Source organism: Hesperophylax consimilis, chromosome 12, assembly GCF_061612785.1.
Source record: "Hesperophylax consimilis isolate HC1 chromosome 12, BYU_Hcon_1.0, whole genome shotgun sequence".
Taxonomy (NCBI): domain Eukaryota; kingdom Metazoa; phylum Arthropoda; class Insecta; order Trichoptera; family Limnephilidae; genus Hesperophylax; species Hesperophylax consimilis.
In genome coordinates, this window is record NC_142847.1 from 28,995,220 (window position 1) to 29,021,817 (window position 26,598).

At 34.1% G+C, this 26,598-nt stretch overlaps 1 protein-coding gene and 3 non-coding genes across 4 annotated transcripts in view; 1 reads left to right on the plus strand and 3 right to left on the minus strand.

The window, feature by feature from the left end:
- LOC149419440 (uncharacterized) overlaps positions 1-26,598 on the plus strand; it is a 138,042-nt gene that overhangs the window by 54,259 nt on the left and 57,185 nt on the right. The window lies entirely within an intron of this gene.
- LOC149419447 (5S ribosomal RNA) lies at positions 17-135 on the minus strand. The gene has a single exon (XR_016302915.1). It is a non-coding gene; the product is annotated as a 5S ribosomal RNA (ribosomal RNA).
- LOC149419448 (5S ribosomal RNA) lies at positions 459-577 on the minus strand. The gene has a single exon (XR_016302916.1). It is a non-coding gene; the product is annotated as a 5S ribosomal RNA (ribosomal RNA).
- On the minus strand, positions 901-1,019 carry LOC149419449 (5S ribosomal RNA). The gene has a single exon (XR_016302917.1). It is a non-coding gene; the product is annotated as a 5S ribosomal RNA (ribosomal RNA).

Sequence of the window (26,598 nt, forward strand, 5' to 3'; positions counted from 1 at the left end):
ATTACCATAAAAAATGGGCCAACGGCACGCGGTGTTCCCAAGCGGTCACCCATCCAAGTACTGACCGCGCCCAATGTTGCTTAACTTCGGTGATCGGACGAGAACCGGTGTGTTCAACATGGTATGGTCGTTGGCAAACGCTAAACAATATTAATTTCTATTCTACCTGCCAATAAATATATGAAAATTAGTATAAAAAAGCCCTAATAATACTGAAAACATTAGCAAGGTGTGTGCGACGTTGATAAAAATAATCATTACATACGCGCTTGAAAAAGATCGTAATTACATCCATAACTTTGCAGGAATTTTTTTTTTCAATGGTTGACCATAATATCAATCCACTAAGTAATATTTTAGGCCTGTAGCATACTTGAAAAGTTAAAGAATTTTATGATATTATTAATGATAGTAACGATAAAAAAATAAAAAAAAACATGAAATTACCATAAAAAATGGGCCAACGGCACGCGGTGTTCCCAAGCGGTCACCCATCCAAGTACTGACCGCGCCCAATGTTGCTTAACTTCGGTGATCGGACGAGAACCGGTGTGTTCAACATGGTATGGTCGTTGGCAAACGCTAAACAATATTAATTTCTACTCTACCTGCCAATAAATATATGAAAATTAGTATAAAAAAGCCCTAATAATACTGAAAACATTAGCAAGGTGTGTGCGACGTTGATAAAAATAATCATTACATACGCGCTTGAAAAAGATCGTAATTACATCCATAACTTTGCAGGAATTTTTTTTTTCAATGGTTGACCATAATATCAATCCACTAAGTAATATTTTAGGCCTGTAGCATACTTGAAAAGTTAAAGAATTTTATGATATTATTAATGATAGTAACGATAAAAAAATAAAAAAAAACATGAAATTACCATAAAAAATGGGCCAACGGCACGCGGTGTTCCCAAGCGGTCACCCATCCAAGTACTGACCGCGCCCAATGTTGCTTAACTTCGGTGATCGGACGAGAACCGGTGTGTTCAACATGGTATGGTCGTTGGCAAACGCTAAACAATATTAATTTCTACTCTACCTGCCAATAAATATATGAAAATTAGTATAAAAAAGCCCTAATAATAAGAGAGAAGAATACTAGAAGTTTCACTTCTGTCTTGCGTAGGCTTGACACACCCACTTTTTTTTTCTTTCTCTGACTGACTCGACTGATCGCACTGACCGAGTGGAGAGCGAGTGAAGGGTCTGTTTTGTCTAAATCACTCTACCGCTATTATACCTACTGAATGTACTGATCACATCAGCCGAGCACTCGGCCGAATGCACTGTCTCGGCCAAGCACTCGGCAGGTGTAATTCAGGCAATATTAGGAATATGATATAATAGTATTGCGTCGGTAATGAATTCGTGCAAATAAGGTTTCTATGCACAAATGTCTATGCGTCAATCAGGAATGCGACACAAAACGCTCCTGAGTTAGATTAAATGCTTGACTTCTCGGAAAAGAAAAAGATAACTTAATGAATACCTAAATTCAAAAGTTTTTTTAATTAAATGGTTTAGTACCTTAATGGTTTAGTAACTTAATGGTTTAGTAACTTAATGGTTTAGTAACTTAATTTGGGAGGTGGTCAATGGGTACCGCCGCCCCGGGAACCATACTCTGGGTTACCAACACCTCTGCCACAGGTCACCTGAAGTGGTTCGCTACGTTTGGTGACTTAGCAGGGGTGCCCGGGCTCATGGAGGGTTGTGCGTTCTGGATCACACTGATGAATGGGTCGGCCTACTTACTGCGGGGCGGGCCGGGCTGGGAGAGGCCGGTTGAGGGAGATCCAGTAAACCAGTTATCGCTGTCCGGGCCGCTGGATAGTACAGGGGCCCGACCCTTGGGCTCACGACCAAGGGTGGGCTGCCCCATCAGCCAGCGAAAAAACCCTGCCGCTGATGTTGTGCTGGTTCGTAACCGGTGAGGACCCAGCATTCAGCGTTTGGGGCGCACTGGGCAACCTCCACAGTCGGACTCTCCTGCCCATTGCCTGGAACCGCAGTCAGAAGAACATACCTTACATTTGGTGTATCCAGTTGCTCCACTCTCCAGCTCCCTACCCAACCTTTTTAACCTAATCCTTCCCAACCCATCCTAAATCCCACAAACAAATAAAACAAACTTAAAAACTATGAATTCACAACCAATCAATATAAACTCAGCGACAGCGAACAGTAGGAGTCCTCAGTGTGGACCGAGGATGAAGGTGAATTTCGCTAACATTCGCGGTCTGCACACCAACCTAACTCCCATCCACCACCACCTTCAATCACAAAATCCCCATCTCCTCTTCCTTACGGAAACTCAGATTGCCGAGCCCCCAGATACCTCCTATCTGAACTGCCCAGGATATCATCTGGAAAGCCTTTTCAGGCCAAAAGGAGGTGTCTGCCTTTACAGCCGTGCTGACATCAGCTGCGCTCGTCTCGCAAATATCGAGAGCGCAAAACACGAAGTGTTATGGGTACGTGTGGATCTCACCGGTATGATGAAAATTTATGCGTGCCTATATCGCTCACTAAACCTTGCCGAATCAGACACTGTTGAGTTGTTTAAATACTTGAGTGACACTGTAGATATTCTCTTGCCCCGTTACCCATCGGCCGAGTTTGTAATCCTGGGGGACTTCAATGTTCATAATGAACAATGGCTGAAATTCTCGGGCCCAACGAACTCTGCCGGTAGATCAGCGGAATCCTTTGCTCTTATCCATGGACTAAGCCAACTCATAGAATCTCCGACCAGAATACCAGACATCCCATCACATCGAGCCAACCTACTCGATCTGTTTCTCACTAGTGAACCACTCGGGTACAGAGTGGAGGTGACAGCGCCCTTAGGATCCTCTGACCACTGCCTGATTACCACCTCTGTCCCATCTTCCATGAACCGTCAACCTGACAAACATGTAAAGAGGAAGGTATGGCACTACAGGGCAGCAAAATGGGACGGCATGCGGTCTTTCTTCGGCGCCTTTCCTTGGAGTACTGTATGCTTTAGCTCCGAGGACCCATCAATTTGTGCACGCGAAGTAGGAGAAGTAATCACATCAGCAATGGATTGCTACATTCCCTTCTCCGTCAAATCCTCTGGAGCGGGCACAAAACCGTGGTTCGACCATCGCTGTGCTGAAGCTGTCAGACTCAAAAATACGGATTTTAATGCACTCCGGAAGATTAGCTCCATGAATAACCTTTCGGAATACCGAAAACGGGCAAAGGATTGTAAGAGAGTTCTAAATAGAGCTAAGAGCGACCACGATCAGAGAATTGCGAAAAAGCTGGCTGACTGCCCCACTGGTAGCCGTGCTTTCTGGTCACTCGCTAGCTCGATCGGAAGAAATTTCTGCAGAACCACTTTCCCACCTCTGACCAAGCCTGATGGTCGGCTGGCTAACTCGGCCCGCGAGAAGGCTGAATTATTAGGCAAAATTTTCGCGGAAAACTCTTCAAGATAACGGAGAGACTCCCCCTTCCATTCCGCACTGCGGTTTTCAAATGGAGGAACCAAAGATCCGGAACAGAGAGGTTCTCCGAGTCTTGAACGAGCTGAAAGTCGACAAAGCCAGTGGGCCGGACGGAATACCTGCCTTGGTCCTGAAGAGGTGTTCTGCAGAAATAACTCCACTGCTTGCGAAATTATTTAGGCTCTCTCTCAAAGGTGGAAAGGTGCCAGATCTTTGGAAAAAGGCAATCGTCCACCCAATCCCAAAAAGGGGGGACCGCTCCGACCCTTCTAACTACCGCTCCATAGCCATCACTTCCATACTCTCGAAGGTATTAGAAAGGGTGGTTAACAACAAATTGCTCACATATCTCGACAATAACAATATCCTAAGCGATCGGCAATATGGATTTCGTCAAAACCGATCGTGTGGCGATCTACTCGGATATGTGACGCATATTTGGGGGCGGTACATGGAGCATTTTGGTGAAACTCAAACCGTTGGTTTGGATATCTCCAAAGCCTTTGACAGAGTCTGGCACCGGGCGTTTATCGGGAAGTTACCACCGTATGGGATCCACCCAACCCTGCATAGTTGGATTGCGGACTTTCTGAGGGGAAGAACAATTCAAAGCATGGTTGACGGCTCTTCTTCCTCACCGCACCAAATCAATGCGGGGGTGCCACAAGGATCTGTGCTGTCTCCGACGCTGTTTTTATTGCACATCAACGATCTCGTTGAATGTGCACTAATTCACTGCTACGCTGATGACAGCACCGTTCACGAGGGTTATCTTTTTGACAGGCCCCCTTCCACCCATGATGTCCGAACAGCTCGGGAAGTTTTGAAACAAAAAATTGACCACCACCTCGAGATGGTTCGTGCCTGGGGTAAGGCCAACTTGGTCAGTTTCAACGTCTCAAAAACCCAAGCGTGTCTGATTTCGGCAAAGAGGGAGATCAATGACTGTCTGGTGCAATTTGATGGGAGCACTCTCCCCAATAAAGACTCCATTGAAATGCTTGGAGTTACTATATCAGACCGGCTCAAGTATCGGGGATCCATAGAAGCCCGAGTAAATCAGGCCTCCAAGAAGTTGGAGGCCTCTTATACAGGGCTAGGAGATTCTTCAACAGTGACCAGCTGCTGACCCTGTACAAGTCTCAAGTCCGCCCAACTATTGAATTTGGGAGCCACCTTTGGGCTGGTGCCCCAAAATACTTGATAAACCTGCTTGAATCTGTGCAAAGGAGAGCGATCCGTCTGATTGACAATCCGTTGTTAACAGACCGATTGCCTTCTCTAATGCATAGACGCAATGTAGGCATGCTGTGTCTGTTCTACAGGTATTTCAATGGAGCCTGCTCCAAGGAGCTAGCAGCATTGATTCCTGATGCACCGGTGCACGCGCGCGAATAACGACGGACACGAGCTGAACACCCGTTCACGGTTGACGTTGGCTTCATGAGAACGGGCCTTTTTACGACTCGTTTTTGTGTAAGTCGGCTCGTATGTGGAACGAGCTACCGGCATCTGTTTTTCCTCCCTCGTATACCTCCGAGCCTCTTCAAGTCCCGCATAAACAAATCCCTTCCTACAGCCCCTACCTTATTCCGCCTCACAACGCCGCCCAACCGGGTGGTGACATAGTTCCCCTGTCTGTGCACTGCACAGGCAGGGACGCTCTTGTGAGGTGTCACATGAAAAAAAAAAAAAAAAAAAAAAAGTACGAGGGTTTATTACTATGGACCGCACGCCACTGACGCGATGTAAGGGTACTTTTCTTTGCCATTCAAAAAGGAATAACCATAGTTTCTCAACGACTCTGTGCTGAAAATTAGAGTAACTTCTTCAAGGAAGTCCGTAAACAATGGCTGTAAATATGGTTAATTACTCAATTAAGTCATAAAACGGAGGCCGGACTGGAAATAACGTATATTTTCCTTGTTTATACTTTGCTTGCTGTTCATAAAATAGATCGAAAATCCGTTTAGAGTTAATATTCGGGCGTACCCGATTTCTTTTAGCATTTAAACCTCTATCTAAACTCACCTATCACTAATAAGATACTTTGGAATTTTTAGCGAAATTGGTCGACTGGTTTTAGTACATATTTATGAACATTGTCTTTAATTTATGTAGAAGAAGGTACATCATCATATTCTAACCGAGAACAAAAATAAATTGTTACAGAATTGTTTCAAATTCAAAAGTCAGAATACATTTAAAACGATGTATTATTTTTCTTAAATCCTCTAAACCAGATTTTGTAGAGGTTTTAAACCAGGTTTTCGCGGAATTTTATCGAAATACTGAGGTGGTTTTTCACAAATTTGGGTAGTATAAATGTCATTTTATTTATTATTTCTCGTGAAAATCATTTTATCGTAAACGGAAATGTGTCAAAATGGAAAAGGATACTTTCAGTCTAAAAATACTTAATACGTCCGCGTATGAAAATATTCAAAGGTTATTTAATAAAACCAAAACACAAAATATAAATAAATTAATTTGTCAAGCAAATTCGTGCGTACATACTGACGTATGTCTCGACACAGGTATTTCCTGGTGAGACAGGCATCGAAAAAAACACTTACAATCGAACTTTACTTATTTTTTTCACAAGTAGCAAACACTTGTATAACTTTGTTTAAAACAAATTAACTTTGTTTTTCATACCAAATTTTTGTTAAAATAACTTTGTTTTTCATACCAAATTTATTTTATATGTTTTTAATATATAAAATAAATTGTGCTGTATAGTTATTATTAGGCATGACAGATATTTCGCCCTCTGAGGGCATTACATTATCACTATTATTGTGGTGAAACCGCTTGCAGACTGTATATTTATATTATTTTCATATGGGTACTTACAATGAAAACAGAATTCATTTTTATAAACAACGCCATTATTGATTTCCGAGTATCGGATATGAATGGTTATTACCCTATAAAGTTTTCCTTATTATTTATTTATTTTTATACATTACATATAATATACATTATTGTAATTATTACAGTGTCTACCAAATATTTACATTTGTATATAATACATTAATTTAGAAATGTTGTTAATATGGTGTTTTTTTTATTTATTTATTTATTTATTTGGAAAAGTTGACAGCAAATCTTTAATTATATAATGATACAATAATAATATTATCAATTATGCCAATTATGAACTTTCCACTGATGAATAGTTAATGGTGTTACAATGGTGTACAATGGCATAGACATGTTCTCTTAAATTAATTTCTTGTTTAGTTAGGAAATATTAAAAATATTAAAATAAAGGAGGGTGGGGGGGAGGAGGGGGAAATATAGGATAAGGATTAAGAGGCAAAGGACGGGAATATATAGGAATTGAACTTCTAGTTTGAGTTTTGTTGACTATTGAGTTTTTGTTTTATGTCGCGTATAGTCGAGTTAAATATGTCAATATGGTTATAATTTAAGTTAAAATAAATTAAAAATATAAAAATAAATATGTGAGGTAGGTTTGAGTAGGTGACACTGTGGTGGGTAATGTTATATGTTTCATGAACACCTCACTGGGAGAACCTGTGCTGAGGTGTTTACGTGGTTATAATTTTCATTGTATTGTTCAATTGTGAATAAAAGTCGTTGCATGCATTATTTTACATAATTTTTTTATTTTTTGTATTCCATAATAATTGAATTATATTTTTTGTATATTCTGTAATTATTGAATTATATTTTTTGTATATTCTATAATAATTGAATTATATTTTTTGTATATTCTATAATAATTGAATTAGATTTTTTGTATATTCTATAATAATTGAATTAGATTTTTTGTATATTCTATAATAATTGAATTAGATTTTTTGTATATTCTATAATAATTGAACTTGGTTAGAATATATCTGGGAGTAGCTAGCGAAGTGTGTTTGTTTATTTATTTATCGAACTAGTTTTAGGATTATTAGAATTTTTATTAATTTCCAACTACTCTAAAAGACTGAGCTTACGGACTTTATTTTATATATGTAACGAAGTTGGTTTATTATTATCATTGAGTGAGTTATTTTTTATCAAGATCTTTAGCAAATTGTGACTGAATTTTACCATCACTTTTAAAGTATTGCATGTGTTCTTTGAATCTAGTATTAAAAGACCTGCCAGTTTGTTCGACTTATACAGCGTTACATTCGTCACACTGAAGTTTATAAATGCCGCTATTTTTTAGTTTGGGTACCTTACTTTTGAGTTTCTAAGAGATGTTCATAAATTATTGTTTCTGCGGAAGGAAATATCTGTAATAGATTATATTCCCTTCAGATCCTTAGTCATTTTTGGAGATGTTGTATAGGAAATAAAAATAATTAATCAAAATACCGAGCGACTCTACCGGCTCGATTTGTAAGCTATATTTCGACCAAAATATCATATAGGTACCGTAAAGTAAAGTAAAGGTAAATTAACAAATTTATGTAATTTTTTACTACATTATTACAAATCGTTGATAAAAAAAAATAAAAGTTATAAAGATATGGGATTCGAACCCGGGTCCTGCATAACGAGTGTCGAAGTAAAGAAAGGAGATGAAATTCTGGGAATGAAAAAGCTATGAGAGGTGGGTAGGAGTGACGGACGTATGAATCCATAACTCAACCAAGGTGATGTCCTGAGAGAGTCCTGCTGGAGAGTTCAAAAGGTCTATCTCTCAACCAGTCTCTCTCGATCATCCCAGTTTAGTCACCAAACGTAGCGAACTACTTGTTGTGACTGATAGTATATTTCGTAGCCGTTAGTAAATACATAATAATACATTCACCTATTAATTGATATATTTGTGAAAAATGCCTAGTTTTTATTCTGAAAATATCTTTCTATAAAGGTATATTAATCTTATAAATAGTTGTCTTTGTTCCGATAATATCTGTGGTTATGTTTCCGCCAATTCCAGGAATGTTTGTGACATCAATGCTTCTTATTTTCCCACAAAACAAAAAAAGAAATCTGTGAAATTCATCCAGAATTGTGATTTATATTTGTGACGGGAAAGATTGCTTAAATAAATATTTTTGTACGTAGATTCGCTGTAATTTCAATGATTACCGGCTGGTTAAACAAAATATCTAAGAATGAATTATTAAATTATATTATTTTCGTTGTTTTATCATCTGTTGTCTTTTGATTGTTTGGAATAATGTTAGTTTTGATATAAACTATATTTTTCCAGATGAAATAACACCCAAAAATAATGAGGTTATTTAAAAAAAAATTGAATTAGCAAGTTTCTTATTTTTGTTGAAAGCAGTGTTGAATAACCTGATTTTTTCTAATTTCTTTACTTGATGCGAATAAAACAATTCCATTTAAGGCTTAGTTTAGATTGAGCTTAGGTACCTATCGTGTTCCGTATGTAAATTTTTATAAGATTAAGACGAGCTTAAAAATAGGTCTATTATCCATTGTACAATTATTAAAATAAAACCAAAATGTTCCAATTTTTAAGAGTATGGCATTAGGTTTATATATACGGAGAAATAATATGTTATTTCGGGTAAGTTTTCAACTTCGGCGCCCGCGGAAGAGAGTCTTTAGACAGTTGGAAACAATTCCAAATTCAAAAAAATATTCCCTAGTGTAGCGTCGCTCGCGTGCCCACATACATAAACGGTGATGGATTTTTACGCCCACAACTTGGAACGATTTAAAAAAAAATGAATATTATCTAGGTTCATTACTATTACAGGGCTTATTTTAACGTTCATATAACTTTATCTAGGGGTATTTTTAAAAACTATGAATTCCGTCAGAAATGTCTGGATGATTCAATGTTTAGTTTTCCCAATTCTGACCATTGTAGGTACTAAAAATATCAAATTTATTACTTTCTTTCATAAATATTGGTTTTAAAAACGATTTAAAATGCAGGTTCTGAAATGTTTCCAACTGACTAAAACGCCACCATGGAAACATGGAAAACGCCACTGCTTGATGAGGCGGTTGTCGACAACATTACCTAGCGTGACTTCAAAGCCACCGAATTTACCAATAAAAACGAACATGTCGTTTTGGCGTCAAATCTGAAAAGGAGCAGTTTAAATCGTCATAGAAATTTTATTCATCAACATAAAAATACACTAATTTTTTCACAATAATAATGGATTTTGTGATCTCGGGGTAAAATAATGGCTATTTACTTAGGCGGCTCTAGGTTCACATGGCCGCAAACTGGTAAATTACCCACGTTACTACCTCCTAGGCTCCTCACTCCCCACTTACCATGAATTATTAGCCTCTAATTAATGGAACTAAATTATATGGTGTCTTCGTTAAAGTCAATAGCCTGACACCCTTGTTTGGTTCCTTTATGGTCAAACTGAAGCGCGGAAGTAGGTATCTGTGATGTTAGGTTTATCCAGTGATGCAAGGATTATTCCAGAGATCGCGATCGGTTCTAATCCCATCGTTAGCAAAATCAAATAAGGTATTTTAAAATAAAAATGCAGTAGGTACATTTAAACCTCGTTCAAGTGTAAAAGTTACCAAAGGGTATGATTTGAGATTTTTACGGCCAAAAGTATTATAGTGATTTATTTTTGGGGTATTATGCCGTGTTGCGCTATCTCCTTCTTTAGTCAACGTTTCATACAGCATTACAGTGTCCATCATCAGGGCAGATGTTGCAAACTCCAATCCTCTAAGAGTTTTATAATTGTTTTGGTGTAGCCGTCAATAACCGGATACCGAGAACTATTGATCCCCTTCGTCTTTATTGATATTAATGGTATTTTTATGAATTTCCCTAATGAAGCATGTTTTATGTGTTTTGGGTCTTGCCGGTTTCAATTAAATGCTCGGCAATTGCCGATTTGTCAGAGCGACCTAGTTTACATGCTCGAAAGTTTTCTGTTTTACTTTAGGAACCTAACTCAATGTAACCTTCAAATGAAGATGTTAAAACTGGATAATCAAGTATTTCCTAACATTACTTTTCACCTTTTCTTTTCCTTCTCAAGTTTTTTCGACTTTACTATCTTTTTTACATAGTCGCGTACTTATCGTGGTCCAAAGTTTAAAAAGTAACACACATTTTTAACAACAAACCAAGTCCAAGGGATGACTGAAGACGATCGACAGAAATTTAACCTTTATTTGAATTCATATACGATATTAATTATCAACTCAATTGAATTATTACATTTATTTGAAATAAAACAAATTTAAATTGCGTTTTAAAAGATTTTAACTAATGTGCCAATTGACAATAGTTTGTCATAATTTTATTTTTTTCTGTTCAATTTAAATTTATTTTTATTTTTTACTTAATTTAACATTTAAATATAGATTGATTTATCAATAGTAAAGTGTCGAAATTTTGTGACAACCTTATCCACAGAATAAAGTAGAAAACTAGAAGTGCCATATGTGATGTGTTTCCAAATATTTGCCCAACCCAGGCTTAATTTTCCAATACAAAACTATGTTTACGAAATGCAACTAGGATGGAAGATCTACGATGTCAGGAGAGTGTAAGTAAAACAGAGCGCTGGGCTATTGGGTCAATGCATCAATTGTATCCATTCAAATTTGTATTGATGGCACTTTTATTCGTCTTATTTATTCTAAGAATCTACCTAATGACCAATCACAGGGTATCGTTACATAGTAGCAAATATTTTTTCTTTGCTATCTATTTCTTTCACATAAAGTAAAATTATTTTGTAATAATTGAAAGAAAGGCTTATATTTCTTTTTCCTTTTTTAAACATGTCGATTTCGGCTATTTTTTTAATCGAAATCCAGTACTGAATTATCATATTATATATTCTATATATATAAATATATATATTGATGATTCCTTCTGTCAAAGTTTTGTTTCTTATAAGTAATGTTTAAAATTATAGTAAAAATGCCACAGTTGTCGGTATCTGTTAGGCTTAACATTTACGTTGAAACCCTAAAATAGTTCTGAAAAATTAAAATGTTGAATAATTCTATTACTCTATATTATGTTGAGATGAAATGCCACAAGCAGGCTCCGTCAGATTAAGGAAGATGAGAGACTAAAATCTTACGTCACTCTCAGATCTCTTACAAATCCATCCCGAAACGTTTTTAAGATGAACGGCTGCGCGGCCTTTTTCATACAAAACTTAAATTTGGGGTTTGAGGCCGAAATACTTGACGAAACTAAATAATATTGTTTTAAATACTTATAACACATCATCTTTTTAGGTGTGACAGGTCTATATGGGATTGTATGGTATAGCAAATACCTAGTATGTTGCATATATATATGCAACTTTTTTTTATTTTAATTATTTATAAGGTTTTATTTTATGTAATAATAATTAATGTATGTGTATATCCACGAAGTGTTTTATACGTGAAAATTTAATAATTTATTCAATGATTTTAGAGGGGATTTGATATTTTATATGGTAACTATTAAAAAAATAATCTTGCCCAACCCATTATGTAAATATAAGGAGATAAAAAAATACCAAATAAATCATTTTTAGACATTTTTTTGTTCCAACGTAAACCCCCTCGTTTGTAATTTTATTTTAAGCCCATTAAAATGATTTTTAAATAATTAATACATGTTTTTTTTACATTTCATTTTATTAACACAGTAGTGCAAAATATTTTTTTAAAATAATTATCATTAACTCGTCAATAGTTGCCTATAAAATCATGAAAAATTGATTACTTTCAGGCGATGCACTACGTCGTGTAATATTTTAAATCGAGCCGCTATCAATAACACCCCGTACATCGCGATAAGGTTTAAATTCCCGCTTAACACTATTATCCGCCTGTTTTGATTTATGCGAGAAAAAAACATGGCTAAAAAGTACCTTTTATTTTATTTTGTGGATGTTCAGGTATAAATATTTAATTTTTTTCTGATCATTTTATAAATAACTCAATTTGCCACATTATACAATAAAATCATAACCGAAAATTTATTTATTTATTTATTTATTATTTTATTTACGCCCTAATGGGCTTTTACATGAAAATATACATTTACATTGATTACAATAATTGAACATAAGAAGATAAATGGAGTTAATTGTAAGAAAGCAACACATATAATAAAATTTTGTGCAAATTAGCAAAACACTAATAAGATGGATTCAATATAAAATATACCCAAGCATGAAATAGTAAGTAAAAGAAAGTTCAACATAAAAAGTAAGTAAGTGGGTGTGTTTAAACCCAGTATTAATTGTGAGTTTAACAAATCGATAAACCAATATAAATTAGAGTGTAACTTACTCGTGAGGTAAAGAACATTATAACAGAGATTTAAAAAAAAAAAAAAAAAATAACAAAATAAGAGTTGCACCTGTAAAAAGCAAAAACTAATAGAATTTAGCAATATCGACATGAATAAGAAATAATAAGATCTGAGATGGAACATAGTGTTATGTATAAAAAGTAGTTAGTAGGTATATGCATACAATTATAAGTGTATAGTAGAGCAAATAAAAAACAAACAAATATGGATATAATTTACTTGAAAGGTTTCGAATGGGAGAAGATGTAATAAAATTATTAAAGCTATAAAAGTTAATTATTAGCCGATAGAATCGAAATAAGTTGCCTTTTAAAGCTCACAAAATTGTCAAAACCAAACATATCTATAAGTTCACAGTATTTATTCGCAAGGTTGTGAATTCTAGGAATTGGTGAAAAAATAGAATAATTAGTGTTGAGGTTCTTGTTAAATTTAAAAGTATCTTTACTGCGAGTTTGCCTAGCAGGAACATTAATGCAAATAAGTTCCAACAAATTAGGGCTGTCAATTAAAGATTTAATAATTTTGAATAAAAATAGCAAATCAATTAACACTCTTCTATCAGATAATTTAAGAAGTTTAGTTTCAGCAAGCAAGTTATTGTAATTTATAAATTCGATTGGAATTTTCATTTTAAAATTAATGTACCGAAGGAATTTATTTTGTACCTTTTCTAATGATTGAGAATGGACCTTGTAGTACGGTGACCATACGGTGGAATTGTATTCTAATTTGCTTCGTACTAACGAGCAATACAGATGTTTTAATGTTGACATACTTTTAAAATTTGCTCCCATTCTCAAAATAAAACCTAGTATTCTCATCGCATCGCTTGTTATTTCATCGATGTGTTCGTTAAACTGTAGACTCTCGTGGAATATAACACCAAGATCACGAATCTGTGATACACGAAGAAGATTAGCACCATTCATAAAATAGGAAAAATTAAGTGGATTTTTGCCTTTGTAAAAACTGATAATCTGGCATTTACCTAAATTTAGTTGCAAATCATTGACAGAACACCACGCACATAGTTTATTAAGGTTCAACTGCAAAATTGCGCGATCGTCATCGTCTTTGATTATTCTGTATATCTTCAGATCGTCGGCAAATAACAGGACTTTAACATTAGTAAAAATATTAACAATATCATTGATAAACAAACAAAATAATATTGGGCCCAAGTGAGATCCCTGTGGTACTCCGCTCGAGGCAGCAAATGTATAAGAAGTAAACGAATCTATCTTGACTGCTAAGTACCTTCCTAATAGATAACTCTTAAACCATTCCAACATGCTCCCTCTTATTCCCAACAATTTTAGTTTACGTAATAATATTTTGTGGTTTACTTTATCAAATGCCTTACTGAAGTCAGTATATATGGAATCAGTTTGATGTGATGCATTAAGGGCATTAACAATATCATTCGTGTACAATATCAAATTGGTAAGAGTAGATCTACCTTTAATGAATCCATGTTGAAGGGGAGAGATGGTTCGATTGATTCGGGATATCAACTTATCTAGTACTAGGCTTTCAAAAAGTTTGGGTAAAGTAGACATTATACATATTGGCCTATAATTTGTTACTTCGCTCTTATTACCTTTTTTGAAAATGGGCGTTAAAAGACTAAACTTCCAAAGGTCCGGGAATACACCTGATGAGAGTGACTTTGTAAATAACTTATGAATAGGATATGACAATGTATGCATACAATTTACTAAAAACCTGGGCGGAACATTATCAGGTCCTGCGGATTTTCGGGAATCAAGACTCTTCAGCTTAGATATAATATCGTCTATGGTTACATTACAGTCAGATATATCAAGAGTTTCAACCAAATCAAAGCACGAAATATTGCTGTCTTCACTTGCATTAATGTAAACGCCGCTAAAAAAATCAGCAAAAAGATTAACAGTTTCCTGAAGATTTTGGGATAATTTAGAATCGAATGACACACTACTAGGTATGTAAGTACCATTTTCTTTTTGGGATTTAACATATTTCCAAAAGAAATTTGAGTCGTCCATGATAGAGCCTTCGACATCACTAATGTAATTTTTGTAACATTTTGCGGAGAGCTTATTGCACTCTGCCCTCAATTTTTGAAACGCAGTATAATCGATGGCCAGGCGACTTTGTTTGAATCTCTTATGAGATAATTTTTTGAGGTAAATTAAGTCTATCAGGTCTTTTGAGAACCATTTTGGGTATAGAGTTTCTCTGTAAGTCGTTAAAGGAACAAATTGTTCAATTGCAGAATTAACGATGAAGTAAAATTTTTTAAGGTGTACATTAATATCATCGTCGCTATCAAAGAATGACCAGTCAGTCTGTTTAAGGAAATTTGAAATTTTAACATAGTCAGCTTTTTTGAAATTTCGGGTTTCTACTACCTTTTTTACGATAGGAATTGGTTTAAGATTGGACATGCATATTTCTAGTGGTGGATGGTAAACATCGACAGGTAATAGAATTTCGGTACTTCTCACAACACAGATGTCAGACACATTTGACAGTGCCAAATCCAACGTACGACCTCCTATATTAAGAACATTATTACACTGTGTTAGACCTAAGAACAGTGCCATATCTCTAATAACACGAATATTAACATTAGAACAAGAATTGACAGAATTCATATTACACCAATCATAATGTGGCAGATTGTAATCACCAACTAGAAGTAGTTTAGTATTAGGATATTTAGCACAAATTGATTCAACCTCGTCGCAGTGATTGCTGTAGCTTTGGACATCAGAATTCGGAGGTAAGTATGCACATCCCACTATTATTTTACCTCTAGAAGTGTTCACATTGACAAATAGTTGCTCGATGGATGTGTTTTTTGTGGATATTTTTGAAGAACTGAGATTTTTTGAGATAGCAATGGCTACACCACCTCCTCTCGTTTTGGCACTTGTTTTAGTTAAAATGGGTTCTTTAGTAGGAGATTTTGAACTTTAAAGCCTTATACACTATTTTTTCTGGGTTTATAAAAAGACTTATCTAAAAAGTACTCGATTATTTCAAGGCCAAGATGTATTCTACTCGCAGTATTTAATTAAAGCATCTGAAACATTTCTATGTGACCAAATATTCAAACCAAAAACACATGATTTTGCGTTACAACGTAGTGCATCGCCTTAATGGCCTTTTTTATAATTTGAAAAACATATAATTGAAGTAGCACAAAACGGTACTAGATATTTGCCACATTTTTTAATTAAAAAAAATATTTTTCAGATTGGTTAAGAATTTTAGCCTCAAGTCCAAATTTAAATTTTGTATGAAAAGGGCCAAGCAGCCGTTCCTCTTAAAACTCAAAATATTTCCTACCTGAGTGATGTTCAAAGCTTTGAACAGTTTCAGACATCCGCACCTACACGCATTTTTGCGGATGGCAATGGCACTGAAAACACTAGGTGGGTTATTTCTCTGCTATCTTGACTTCAGAAAGCAAATCAATCTTTACTAAGATTAAATTAAGTCAAACCGGATTTATTACCCTGTGTTGGACTCAATTAATAATATATTCGTAGTAAAATGATTATTTACAAAAATAGGAATTAGTAGCAACAGTGTCGATTTTATATCAAAGGTTCCCAAAATTTTTGGGCCCATTGCCAACGTTTCAAGTAAGTATGTATATTTTTCTTCAATACCCCTTTCCATATAAACATCATTTCATCAGCGCACTTAAGGTGATTTTGCACCAAAAAAGGCGCTTTCCAAATCATGCAAATAGTATTATTATTCAATCATATCATTCGTGGCGCGTAAAAAGAAAGCGCCGCAGGCGAATGTTTTACTAGGCCCACGGAAAAATCAATTAATGCTGTTGATTATTCTTCTGGTTCGGAAAGTCACATTCCAAATAAATATCATTATATATCAAAGTGCACAAAGTACGCCTATTGACCAAAATCATATTTGCCCCCAAAAGCAGTTTTTACTCTTGATCGCCCGATAAGTGGCTTATGGGATTTTTTTTACATTAGCTCCATACAGAAGGCTCTGGGGAAAATACTTTCCCTAGGGCCTTTATCATCGTTGGGAAGTAAGAGCTTCATAGATGCACGCACAGGTGGCAGTGCATAGAGCTTGCGTGGAAGTCCGCAAGATGGAGCCAGTGGCCAGTAGTCGCCAGGGCCAGTGGAAAGGCTCTCAGAGAAACTTACTGTTTCAGATTCCAATTAGCCAGCTACTAGTTAAGTCGACTATCGAGTCACCTTTATAATACGCGGAGTATTAATAAATCCCTGATTAATCTAAAAGAACCACTTATTTATTAACTCCTTCCAAGACGAGTTGGAGACCTGTTTGTACGAATAAAAAATGGATGCTGAGTGAGAGGAAGATATGTGAAGGAAAAGATATGAGGAGTCAGAAGAAATCTGTTGGTCAGCCAGACGGAAGGACGTTTGAATTCAGCCCTCCCACTGCGGTGCAAGGCGATGCGAGTCGAGAGATTCCTCCTGGAGAGGTAAAAAGATATGCCTCAACCAGCCTCTCCAAATCTGGCCCGCCACACAGTAGGTGGGCAGACATACCCGCCACCAAGGCCTCGATATCAAATGTAGCAAAGCACTTTGGGTGATCTATGGCAGAAGTATTGGTTATCCAATGAATTTCCAAGGCGACAGTACTCATACCCGCTTCTCAATTCTAAATGAATAGATATATCAGTTTTGATTCGTAGATTCCACTCCTTATACGAGTATCTATGTAGTATGGGAGATAGAAAATGTCTATTATTATATTATTCAAACAATAAAAGGGAAAACGGTAATGCGTACAGCTTCATAAATATTGTGATAAAATCACCATGCTGTTTTTTCAACATTATGTTGTTTATTGGAAAATATGTCTAAATGCATAAAAAATAACCGAGTATGAATGAGATAGATTGGTGGTAAATATGCTATAAAAGCGTATGACTGCTTTTTTCCCAGTCCTTACCATAGTTGCTTATGATTAATATTAATAGTGTGCATGCTTTACATCCGATCTACCAATTGAATAGATTGGTGGTAAATATGCTATAATAGCGTATGACTGCTTTTTTCCCAGTCCTTACCATAGTTGCTAATGATCAGAGATGTGCAAAATGGGTACCCAAAACCATTTGAAATGCAAAATGGAAATGGGTCAAAACTTTTCCATTTGAAAATGCAAAATGCAAAATGGTTTTTAGAAAAGCATTTTAAATGCAAAATGCAAAATACCTATTTTCAAAATGCATTAAAAATGCAAAATGGTTTCTCATTCAAACAATTAAAATAATTATAGAATTTTTAAACAATTTTGTCATTTAATAATGGACATCAATGTTGAACAAACATATTACATGATGGTAAATCCAAAAACACCACGACTACAGATTATGAAATCACAAAAAATTTGCGCGGGACTAATGTTGCCAACGTAAAAACATAGAAACTGCTATCTAACATTTAATATTACAGCGTCATGGCCCCATGTTCAGTATTTGAATCAGTATTTTTGTAATGTTATCACTCAATTGCCAGGGCTCCTACCACGGAGCAACTTGACAAATATAAATTATCTCTCATGGCAAGGTTGAGGACCGACTGATATTTGGGGCTTACGAAAAAAAGATGAGTGGAGATAGTAGGAAGAATGTTGCAAAAAAGCATTTAAAATGGAAAATGCATTGAGAAAAGCATTTAAAATGCAAAATGCAAAATGGTTTTTAGAAAAGCATATACCCTTTTAACCACTAAAAAATATTTTAATTAACAATAGCATTACTATCATTACACGTAACTCTAACTTACTAAATCCAAATTATCCAGGCTTATTTTTTCCTAGTCTTGCCAACATCGTAATCCTCTTCAATCGCACCACTCTCATTATCTATAAATATACATAAACAGCATACTATAGCCACAATTCTTACTTTCTCTATAAATATTACTTAATGATTATATCTTTCTATTACAACAGTCTTTATGTAAACATTGCTTATTACCCTGCAATACCAAAATATTATTTATATACAATTGAATTTGATCCTAAGTACCAGAAATTCACCACCTATACCAATAAAAATGTCATTGAACTCTGTTATGACAGAACTATGTATAGATACTGTAAAAAATTCTCACTACCATTATCATTTTTAAACACCTATGGCACCACTTACTCAAATAATTCATATCATCTTACCAGGTTCATCCATAAATAAAAAAACATCATAGCTATAACCTCGAGTAAAACTAACCCCTCACACATCAGTGCTCATAACCACAACAAGTCATATGTACACCACTTACCCTCAACACCAACGATTACGTTCCTTACTTGCGTAACTCTGATTATACATGTAATCCATTCCACCATTATAATTATCTACATAGTTATAATCAAACAAATAAATGTCATACTTTCATCGCATTTAATAACCATTACGATTCTAGATCTTCTATGTATACTTACTTGTTTAATTAATGTTATTCTCTCAAGAACTGTAAAATTCACCCTCCATAACACAGGGTCATCCCTAGCATGGAGGGTGAAATATCACAAAAACCATATGTACCTTCTAAGTCTTGTATTAATAAAATAAATAAATAAATAAATTTAAAATGCAAAATGGAAAATACCCATTTTGCATTTTGCATTTCCCTTTAAAATGGATTTATTTGAAATAAAGCACATCTCTGCTAATGATTAATATTAATAGTGTGAATGCTTTACATCCGATCTACCAATTAAATAGATTGGTGGTAAATATGCTATAAAAGCGTATGACTGCTTTTTTCCCAGTCCTTACCATAGTTGCTAATGATCAGAGATGTGCAAAATGGGTACCCAAAACCATTTGAAATGCAAAATGGAAATGGGTCAAAACTTTTCCATTTGAAAATGCAAAATACCTATTTTCAAAATGCATTAAAAATGCAAAATGGTTTCTCATTCAAACAATTAAAATAATTATAGAATTTTTAAACAATTTTGTCATTTAATAATGGACATCAATGTTGAACAAACATATTACATGATGGTAAATCCAAAAACACCACGACTACAGATTATGAAATCACAAAAAATTTGCGCGGGACTAATGTTGCCAACGTAAAAACATAGAAACTGCTATCTAACATTTAATATTACAGCGTCCTGGCCCCATGTTCAGTATTTGAATCAGTATTTTTTGTAATGTTATCACTCATTTGGCAGGGGTCCTACCAGGGAGCAACTTGACAAATATAAATTATCTCTCATGGCAAGGTTGAGGACCGACTGATATTTGGGGCTTACGAAAAAAAGATGAGTGGAGATAGTAGGAAGAATGTTGCAAAAAGCATTTAAAATGAAAAATGCATTGAGAAAAGCATTTAAAATGTAAAATGGAAAATACCCATTTTGCATTTTGCATTTCCCTTTGAAATGGATTTATTTGAAATAAAGCACATCTCTGCCAATGATTAATATTAATAGTGTGAATGCTTTACATCCGATCTACCAATTAAATAGATTGGTGGTAAATATGCTATAAAAGCGTATGACTGCTTTGTTCCCAGTCCTTACCATAGTTGCTAATGATTAATATTCACAGTGTACATGCTTTACATCCGATCTACGAATTAAATCAAAGAAAGTTTGGAAGAAGACAACATATGAGAGAATGTCGTTGGTTCGATTAAAGTCAGAGTTGTACGAGTTGTAATCAGTCACAAACTAGCAAATGCGCTCTTCTCGTGTTCTCGATAAGTGATACAAATAAATGTTATCAGAAAGATTATCAACGTTGTCAGCAATCGGAAAGTTAAGATATTCCAAACACAGTCCAAAGTTCTAATTTAAAGATGGCGCATTCGTGACCTAAAAAGCTTGAATTAAACTTCAAAAAATCTCTTCATAATTGTAGAAAAATAAGGAAATAATGTAACCAGAATCAACCAATAAGATTTTACAGTCTATCAATTCTCATAAATGTGAACCCTTTCTCTAAAAATGTAGATCTCAGATAGATTAGATTTTTAAAAAACTGTATGTAGTTTCAGATGATTTTTTCAACTCGTTAAAACGTCCCAAAGCACGGTAAGTTTATTAAAGAATATTTAGAGTAAAAAAATGTTTAAAAAATATGGTTATCTCTAAAAAATATATACTATGTTAACGCAACTATATGCTTCATATATGTTTCTGCTCTCCCCCACCCTAGTTCTTACCAAATTACCCAACTACCTGTCCCTGTTTGACAGTGTGGATAATCTACATCAGTGACATTTGTACAATTTATTTTTACATCGTCCACTATACCCATCATAATTTTTTTCTTACGTATATAGCACACATCTTCTGAAAAGTGCTGGAAGACTTGTGGCTTTCTTTACGGCTTATTATTAAATTATAAAGTTTTGTCCTTTATAAAACACGCTGTTTTGTCACGTCATGTGACCATTTTAATATCGTGATAATCTTGAATTTAATCAATCAAAATATGTGAAACTAGGATATTAATTGTGCGTACCAAGCCTAAAATAAATTTAACGAAAATTTTAAATACGATATCACAATTTCTGGAAAAAACCACCCTCGTGTTTTCAATGTCATTGGAGGGTGTTAAATGGCTTAATATTTCAGGGCTTTTATGGAAAGTGTTTGAAACATTTTGGAGAGAAATTTTACAAATGTTTAAGATGCGGAGATCACGCAATGGCAATCCTGAAAAAGAAGCGAATAAATTTTTTTAAATTACAGAAAAAGGTTTCTACCTTTCGTTTTAACGTTTCCTGAAAAAAATTATATTACGTTGAATTTTTCTAGAAAAAAACTTATATAGTTTTACTTTGAATATTGACAGATATTCTGAAAAGTTAAGTTTTACTGAATTCAATGAATTATCCCCGCCACGCAATAATATGACGTGTACTCATTGTAGCATTTTTTCTTGGCAACGTTGAAAATCTTAAATTACAACTGTCTTTAAGTCCTGGCAATCACAAACGCATTAGTCACACTATAATTATATACATACTAAACTATTGTCGTAAAGGGACAATAAACCACATAACGGTATGTAGATAATGTATTTTCAGCTATATCAAAAATATTTATCACAATTTAAAATTTAAAAAAATATATCTTAAGTATAGTAAAAAATTATTACCTAAATTTATAAATCTTCTTCTTCTATCTGTTTATCTTAGATTGCTTGCAATAAAGCAATTATACAAATATAAAGGAGTGTTAATAAAAATCTACAGTTTTATTCTCAGATTGCTGAAATTTTGCAAGCCTGACCTTCGAAATAAGAGAAAGGTCACTATCTACACGAGATTTCTAAAAACCACTCCAATCCTCTATTCCCACCCCTTAAAAAAGAATTTTAATATTTTTTGATGAAATTTTGCACACCTGACGTTCAAAATAAGAGGAAAATTAGTATTTATATTTGATTTCGAAAAATTCTGTTTTAAGCTCGGGCGAAGGACGAGGACTCCATCTATAAGCCAATAAATATGGATGATTTTAGAAATTCCTCATTTTTTCACATAAACTGAATGTGAAAATAAAATAAAGTTGTTTATCTCAAAATAACATTTTTGAAACGTTTTGTTTAAAACTGTGGGTACGAACTATGCACATAAGATTCAATTTATGTTTCGTTCTGAACTTCTGCATGTGTTATGCGAAGTTGGTTGTAAAGTTTTATGAACCCTACAAAAAAGAATTTATCGCTGTAACAAGGAACATCTATAAATAAGTTATATAATAATATTGGTGCCTTGCTGACAACGTAAAAGAAAGTATTTCTGGAAATTTTATGTGTTGAAACTAGAAACTCTCGTTACTGTAACCGCTGGTATCAACATTACACCGATACAGTCTTCTAGTATTGCTACCAATAAAGCAGACATAAAAATGTTGCTTCCAATTTAATTAAATAACTTAGAAAAATGAAATATCGAAAAAAATGTTGCGTTTTGACGTTGGTACTACTAGTTTTGCTAGCAATAATAAAATAACCCTAAAATATTGTTTCCGATTAAATAAAATAACTTGGAACATTGAAATTTAACATGGTAATACTTCTTAAGAGCTTAAAGAGACATAACGGGGATTTGCTCGACGCTCACGTTTTAATTATTTCTGATGAACGTATTATTAAAATCTCCAATGTTTCTAGAGGTATCCCTGCGGATGTAATTTATTCACATTTAAGATTGATAAAAACAGGACGTAATACTATAAATATTTTTTGTAAAACGGTTTAGTAATTTTATAAAACGTTTTTCAACTCTTAAATAACCTAGCTATAAGTACTAGATTTCATTTTGCTAGACGATGAATTAGTAACTTCCCGAAGAATCCCTTTAGAAAAATTTGAGATTTTAGTCATACGTTCGTAAACAAACACAAACGCATACATCTATTTGCATTATATCGACCCCCGAACACGAACAATAAAACCTTCCTACAACAGATCGAAAATATAATACGAAACATTGATATTAAGGAAACCATCTTGATACTTGGAGAAATTAACTTAAACCTATTAAATAAACACGACTAAATAATTCTGCAATACGAAAATTTAATGGCTAATTACGCTCTGGTGAAATGTATATATGACATTACGAGAGAGACGGTGGTAAATACCTACACAACTGCGACGTGTCTGGATCACATATATATTAGAGAAAAAGAAAAGTGTGAAATTAACTCATGCGTATGTGAAACAAGGATAGCAGATCATTATATAACTGCCGTGTCTGTATACCTTTATACTAGGGACAAAAGCAAAATATCGCACCATGAATACAACACTGCACTATCTGAAAAAAAAAGTTGGAGAAATGATTACAAAAACTGATTGGAACTCAATTCAAATCCACACTGATCCGGATATCATATATCAAGACATTAAATCACACTTTAAAAAAATCTAAGAAAAAAGTAGTATCACAAAATTAGTAAAAAATACGTATCGCCATAATCAAAAAAGTTGGATGAACGATATTCTCATAGAAAATATACAAACGAGGGATAAATTATGGAGAAAATGGAAAAAACATGCCAACAAAGAAATATGAAAAATACTACAAAAAATACAGAAATAATCTAAATAAGCAAATATTAGATGCATAAAAAACATTCTTCAAAAACAAATTCAATAATTGTTTTAGGGATATAAAAAAAACGTGGAGCGAAATAAACAAAATATTAGGAAGAAAAAACAAATCCAATTGTGACGCAGTTTTATCTAACGCTGTTTACATTTACTGTTGTCAAAAATAGCATGCTTGTCCAACAGGTGGCATTATTTAAAAAAAAAGTATGTTTTTACCTGTCACAGGTGACATCTATATAATACCGGTATATAAAAACACACCCGTAATCGAATGCAACGTTGTGTAAAAAATTCAAAGCAACAAACGAAAAATTTTATTTATATACAAAAAATATAATTTTAAATATTTGGCTTTGGAATATTTACAAAATATTACCAGTCTTGACATTATGGATGAAAATAATTAATTTATTATGAATCAATTATTAATTATTGACTTTTATATTTAACGATAAATTATATTGATAATAATTATATATTAATTAATGGTAATAATAATTTATTAATTATTGATAATATTTATCAATTAATTATTGATAATAATTATTTATTAATTATTGATACCAATTATTTATCGATTATTCATAATAATTAACGTTAACAATTTGGACACGCCAGTTATTAGCCTTGCTGCAGCATTGAAAACTCACTGAAGTCTGTCGGTGTATATTTTAGGGAGACTTGCGTATATGCCATTGCAATAGTCGAGTCGTGATACAACGTAGGAGTTTACCAACATCTTTGTGGCGTTAGCCGGAATATTTCTTTTTATAGATTTGATTTGACGCAGGTGAAAGAAACCTGCGCTTACTGTTTTCTTAATTTGGGATTTGAGTGAGAAATCTTCATCTAGATGAACACCTAGGAGTTTAATGTCATTTTTAGGGATGATGTTGCAGCCAGAGGTAATGAGAGGAGTTTTGTTTAACATTGACTGGCGCTTTTTTGTTGCTGTCCAGAGAAATTCTGTTTTGGATGGATTTAGTCTAAGTTTGTTCGAAGACATCCACTCTGTTATGGCACCAATGCATTTAACAGTGATATCTTTTAATTTGTCTTTCTCATTCGGTGCACAGTAGAAATAAATTTGCTGATCATCAGCATAGCAATGGGAAAGAAGTCCGAATGAATCTATAATTTTGGCAACATCGTTGATGAACAGAATAAAAAGTAGGGGCCCCAAGACTGAACCCTGGGGGACTCCAGAAGTCAGGGTCACGTAGGGAGAGTTTTTACCACCCGCTTGTACAGATTGGGTTCGGCCACAGAGGTATGATTTTATCCACTTAATTATTTCACCACCTAGTCCAAAAGTTTTTTCCAGTCTGTCGATCAGGAAATTGTGATCGATGGTGTCAAATGCTGCACTCAGATCTAATAATGATAGCAAATCTAGCTTACCTGACTCATTTGTAAGTATCAAATCTGACAACACGCGCAGTAATCCAGTCTCTGTAGAATGGTACCTCCTATAAGCTGATTGGTACTTTGACAGTAGTTCATTTTTCGCCAGATGGGCGGTTATCTGCCTGATCACATTTTTTTCTAGGATTTTTGAGATGAACGGTAGATTTCACACAGGACGATAATTACTTAAATATACTACGCATGGATTACATACATAATCCTTCCGGAAGAAATTCTGTAAGTGATAGCGGAAACACTTTAAAAATTTGTTGCTTAATTTAGAAGAACTAATCACACAAACAGAAAGACGCGGATTGCGACTTTGTTGATACTATTTAAAGATTTAAAGTTAAAAAATATTTATCGTTAAAATAATTTCTGTCAATAATTAATAATTGATTCATAATAAATTATATATTTTCACTCATAATGTCAAGACTGGTAATATTTTGTAAATATTCCAAAGCCAAATATTTAAAATTATATTTTTTGTATATAAATAAAATTTTTCGTTTGTTGCTTTGAATTTCTTACACAACGTTGCATTCGATTACGGGTGTGTTTTTATATACCGGTATTATATAGATGTCGTTTGTGACAAGTAAAAACAAACTTTTTTTTAAATAATGCCGTCTGTTGGACAAACATGCTATTTTTGACAACAGCAGTTGTAAACAGCGTAATCCGTTCGATAAACATGCTATTTTTTACTACAGCAGTTGGTAAACAGCGTAATATGTTGGACAAACATGTTTTTTTTTCAAATGGGCTGTTTGTTTTTTAAAGCCAGCAATATCTGTTGGACGTAAAAGCATTGTTTCGGGCATCTACGATGTCAACGTTTTATTATGAATTTTCATGGACAGTTATAATAATAATAATGATTGGATTATTTATATAGCGCCGTTTTCGTGAGAAAATCACCTCAAGGGCGCTTAACAACTTAATTTATGCATTAATCACTTAGACTTAATTACTTTTGGTTTATAACTAAGTTTCATAGATAGAGAGAGACTTATAACTAAGACTAATGTCGAGTGATTTACAACTAAGACTTTTAACTAATGACTAAGCTATACATATTTTTATGACCAAGTGGGCATTTTTACACAATACCGCTACAAAACGACTTACAACTACGGCTTAAACTAGAGATTTACGACTAACATACATATTTAATTTATATTTACAAATACCGATTGTTATGATTTCTGCGCGTGGTGTCAGTTATAAAATATTTAAAAAAAAATTGTTTACGCGTAATAAACGGTTAATAGCGGTGAAAAAAAAAAAGTCAAATAGAAAATCCCCTGGACTGAGCAATGAAATACT